Here is a 5580-nt window from a genome sequence, read left to right on the forward strand (position 1 = left end):
TCTTTCCCTCATGCATATTCTCCTACTGTGAGACCCAATGAATATCTGTGGGGGGAGGTTTCTAGATCAGAATCATAGCTTGTCACTCTCTCCTGGTCTGAGTTCTCACTCCAGAGTGAACCTTGGAAGCAGCAATTCCTGAAATAAGTGATCCAAGGATTGTGCATCTGTGTGTTTCCATGGAAATGGTTGATAAATAAGTTTCAAACACATGGCAGGATCCCTGTTCATCACTAAGGCTAAAGAACAGCCACATGTGGTTAGCACCTTTGCCACAAAACACTTTGACTATTTATATTTTTACTTGATACCAACGCAATGAGCTTATACTGTTTATTTAATTTAATTTTCCTTTTGGTTATATAATGGCTGTCACAGTTCCAGGAACAGAGGAGTGAATAGCACCTCTCTCACTTGAGAGCTATTTTTACTCTCTCTGCTTTTCTTCATGACAAAAATATATACATACTATTAATCTGCACTGCAAGAAAAAAAGAAAAAAATAATATATATATACACACTTCTTCTGAATGCTTCCTACTCTCCCAGTAAACATTATGTTTGTTTGAACACAATGGTGAGGTAGCAATACGGTGCCAACTTAGCCACATTCAGAGCATTCTGTTCAAAGTATTAGTTCAGTGAATCCCTTAAGCTGTTGCACACAACACATATGAGATTTCAGTGACTTTTTTTCATTTCTGGCAATTTACAAGTTCTCCTGATGAAGTCCCTGGGTAGTTGACTCGTGTTTCATCATAACAGTATGTGCTGGCTATGGCTATATTAGTAAATGAAATGTGCCTAGGTGTATTCTTTAGCATGGAGTCTAAATAGAGTGGTACAGCCCACACTTGTATTATTGAACTCCCATTGTTTTCAAAGCACAGTAGTCTCATGCAATCTGCTTATCAGAAATAGTCTGTGTCCCATGCTAACACCTGAAATGTAGCCAGGAATTGTGTGTACTCAGTTCTGCACTGGTCTAAACCATGCCAGGGTCTTTCCTAGGAATTTTATCATAAGAGCAATTGGGTGCCATTGATCAGGAACATTTTATTTTCTAGTAAAGATGCAACTAGTGCTGGTGTCCTGGTCTTGCCATTCCACAACAGCACTGGAAAGGCACAACCCAGTGTTTCCAAGCACGTACTTTTATTGAATGTCTGCAGAATAACATTAAATCAGTATCAACAACAAACTGATCTGTACAGGAGGAGCTCTCATGACCTTCCTGGCTGTGAATGTAACATATTACTATAATCCCTAGGAAATGATTTTATCATTAGAATGTGATTTTTGTTGTACTTCGCTAATGCTTCAGAGATCTTGTTATGCTACTGTACAAAAGAAGGTATGTAAAGGGCATACTTGTCTAATTTAAATACTTGTAACTTATTTTAATCATATACTATATTAGAGTTGTAGGATGACCAGCAGAATAATTAGGAGTTTCAACAGAGAATAATACAAGTTTTAGCTGACCTTTTGTAACTGAAAGTGATACCCAGTTTAGTGAATCCCAGAATTGTCAGAGCTGGAAGGGACCTCTAGAGATCACCTAGTCCAAATCTCCTAAAGCAGGATCCCCTAGAGCACATTACTCAGGACTGCATCCAGGTGGGTCTTGAATATCTCCAGAGAAGGGGACTCCACATGCTCCCTGGGCAGCTTGTCTCAGTGCTCTGTCACCCTCATAGTAAAGAAGTTTTTTTTCTCATATTTAAGTTTCACTGTGATTAAGTAGACAGATTTGATCTTTTATAACACAGTTGTGAATGGTTTGTATGCAAACTTGTTGAAAATTCACTGTTTAAAAAAATAACTTATGATCTACTAAGTGTTCTCATGGGCTTTATTGCATATGCTCAAATGTTGAGCGGACATAAATTTTTGTCTGTGATTTTTGTCTGCCTACAGGTAATTACCCACCTTCCTAATAGGATGAGGCCCACTTTTAGGTTAAGCAAGTGTTTGCCTTTGTAAGATCCAGCCTTGCTTTTTGTGAACACTTTTCAGTATTCACCTCTCATTTGCTGTGATCACATTTATGCCTTAGAATCACAGAATCACAGTGTATTTGGGGTTGGAAAGGACCTCTGGAGATCATCAAGTCCAACTCCCCTGCCAGAGCAGGATCACCTAGGGCAGGTCAAAGAGAAATGCATCCAGACATCTTGAAAGTCTCCAGAGAAGGAGGCTCCACAACCTCTGTGGGGAGCCTGTTCCAGTGCTCGATAACCCTTACAGTAAAGAAGATCTTCCTCATGTTGAGGTGGAACTTCCTGTCCTCTAGTTTGAATTCATTGACCCTCATCCTATCACAAGGCACGATAGAAAGAGAATGGCTGCCCCTTCTTGACACCCACCCTTCAGGTATTTATATACATCAATAAGATCCCCTCTCAGTCTTCTCTTCTCTAGACTAAACTCCAGATCTTGCTGAATGGCTGCACAACCTTCCTGTGAATCAGCCAATCCTCCCAGTTTTGTTATCATCAGTCTGCCTGACACTGAACTTGCCTCTAGAGTTTTTGGCAATACCAGGTGGCTATTTCTATTCTCCACTGCTTCTGTGAGGCTGTTAGACTTTGGCAGCAGGAGAAGAAGGCATAACACTGCACAGCACAGGACATTTTCTGCAATGTTCAAGACTCTGCTCCAAGTCTGGGTCTTTCTGTTTCTTTTCTTGCCTGTGATGCAAGGATAAGTGTGAGAAAGAAAGCAGATGGGGAGCCTTTGAAATGCTTTGCCTGACATCTGCCTCATTTTTGTCACTGTTTCTGAGCTTTGTGAAATCTCAGGTCTGATGAGCACTGAGGCCACAGGGGCAGATATTCTCAGGCTGGATGGGGATTTTCCTGTTTGACAAAACCAGTCTGCATCTCTCTCAGTGAGATCAGGTAATGCATACTGCAAGACACTGTGCATTACCAGTACATAGGAGGAGAAAGAGTCTTGTTTAAAGAAAAAAAATATAGAAAATTTATGATCAGCTAACAGTTGTAAGTAGTCATTATAATAAAATGCAAATTTTCTTCTGAAAAAGAAGGAATTAGGATCTGGTCCTGCACTGTTGTAATCAATGCAAGATTGTCTATTGACTTGGCTGGGAACATTGTCTAGTCTTTGTTTTGAAATACTGAAATTTTCAATAAATACTGAGTTGACAAATTTCTTCAAGAATAAAATTACTTACTTGCACCCATAGAACCATAAATATAATTTCAGAGAGAGCATGCATGTGATTTAAATTTATTTATGCAGCAGTTTTCCCTAGAAAAGAAATGCAAATTGAAGTATATTTATGGTTAGAAAAGAGGTTGTAAGGATGATACCTTGGTTTTCATGCTACCTTCTTCATCATTGCCTTCTAGTCCAACTGGATTAAAATAGTGTTATATTATTTTAATTTCTGTTAAGCCTGTACAGCAACAAAAAAATAAACATGAGCAATGTTTTTCCTGTATGCAGCACAAATGTCTCTATTAACTTCTGATTCTTGGCCCTTTTATTTTGGAGGATGAAAAATGTAGCTGATACATGAATTGAAAAAAACACGACTCCATTTTTGGTAGCCATTTGCCCTTGTAGTTTTTATCTGGGATTCTAATCAATTTCATTACAGAATTTACCATTAAAGGCTCCAGAATGCTGTTTTTTCATCTGCTTTGCTAAATGTAGCCTCATTTGAAGTACAGGGAAGCACAAGCAGCCTTGGCTTTTAATGTATGTGGGGCAGTGTAAAAAGGCTACACATTCTGAACTTGCAAAAATGTGTGGAGAGAGCTGATTATCAGCATCTTCTGCCTTCCATTAGGCTGGGGATCCCAAATTGGATTATGAAACTTGTTTACTACCTGAAGTCTGAGTGCTTGGAGTCAGTGCTAATTTAGAGCCATCTCTAGTGCAAAAACCTGGCACTGAAAAGAGATTTCTGGAATAAGGAGAGCTTGCTGTTACATATCTCTGCTCCAATATGATTTTAACCAGTCTTTCGGCTTTCAGAAAAGCCTGAGCTAGTGGTTCAGAACATGTAAGGGATCTCCTGAAAGCTCATAAATCTACATAAATTAACTTATTTTTATGTTAGCATTTATGCTGTCCGTTTACCCCCTTATGCATATGGTGACTGGGACCAATGTGCAGAGTGTTTTTGGGGGCCCAGTTCAGTGCAGTCTGGATGCTGTGTGTGTATGCACTATTGCTGATATTGCACATGTGCTCTGGCTTGTGTCATGTCCTTAAGTCATCATGTTCCTCTGGATGGTACAAGTAATGTCTGTCACAAGCTATATGTTAAATTAAAAACTACTTCTTATTCTTCATGGCAGATGGTCTATTATGCTTGTCTAGTGCTCACTACCTCTTCATGCTCAACATCTTCACTTTTGTTCCCTTGGTCTCATTATAAAGGGAAAAACAAAGATGTTTTCACCTTGAGAGGGTACTAAATAGGAAACTCTGAGAAGGGCACACTCCTAGAGCTACAAAAGAGATACAAATATATCTCCAATGCAATTTCAGAGAATGTTGAGCCATTGAAACTAAGCTCAACATGATGGAGGGAGCAGTGGTTACTCTGAAAAACATGGCCTACCAATGGAAGACTAGGCAGACTGAAGGGCTACCAGAAAGGCAGAATGAAGATTCCTGGCCACGGTAAGAGTGCAAGGCTGGCATTAAAGTCAGAGACTCTTGCATGCAATTGCTAATAGCAATGTACAAAGAAGGCAGAGAGGTATTCTCCCTTTGAAAAAATCAGAACTTGATTTCCTTTGCTATAGTGTTCTTGTCCTATCCGCAACCAATGCAGAAAACAGCCTCCTCAGAAGCAGTTTCTTCAAAGTGAGAAAGATAGAAAGGGTGCTTTGTTTTCCACTTGGAAAATGCACACTATTGTCACTGCTGCTGCAAGCAGTGGAGCAAGGTCAGTGAGCAGAGACAGTCCAGGTGTCCCAACCTGAGTAATGCTGCCTCTCGACATCAGACCTTGGCTCGTGACTAGTATATCCATGTGGCAAACTACTAACTGCTGTAGCAGAGATAATAGGGATCATTAGTAATTCATAGAGCTGACAGGCCTTAATAGCTGCAAATACTGTCCACATGCTTTCTCTCCGATGCTTCTTCATCAGATGAATGTCTCACTGACTTGCTGTAACATGGCATCATCTGATGTTCCACCCTGAGAGACTTCTTTTTGCAGTTACTCAACTCCAGCTGTTTCTGTCAGTTACTATCCAGTGTACTAACGCAAAAACTTTTACTTGCCAGATGCACTGTTTCCTAAGAGATTTACTAAGAACTCAACTTTTCATCTCTGTGGAGTGTACCAAGAAAAGGAGAGCGCATGAAGGAAATACACTGATATGAGTGCTATCAGTTTAAAACTGTTTGTGTTTACACTCTCTAACTGCTAGAAATAATAATAACAATAATAATAATAATAACCTGCCTAAAATGTTAGAATATTTTGAGTCAGAAAGGACCTCTAAAAGTGTCTTGCCCAACCCCTTTCTCAACACAGGACCAACTACAAAGTTAGATTGCATTGCTCAGAACCAAAGATGGGAGTTT

At 39.6% G+C, this 5580-nt stretch overlaps 1 protein-coding gene across 1 annotated transcript in view; it reads right to left on the reverse strand.

Moving 5' to 3' along the window:
• The window catches only part of KCNJ6 (potassium inwardly-rectifying channel, subfamily J, member 6), a 50904-nt gene that overhangs the window by 44707 nt on the left and 617 nt on the right, over positions 1–5580 (reverse strand). The gene's annotated exons all lie outside the window — the stretch shown is intronic.

This window comes from Chaetura pelagica, unplaced genomic scaffold (assembly GCF_000747805.2).
Source record: "Chaetura pelagica isolate M959 unplaced genomic scaffold, ChaPel_1.0 scaffold244, whole genome shotgun sequence".
Taxonomy (NCBI): domain Eukaryota; kingdom Metazoa; phylum Chordata; class Aves; order Apodiformes; family Apodidae; genus Chaetura; species Chaetura pelagica.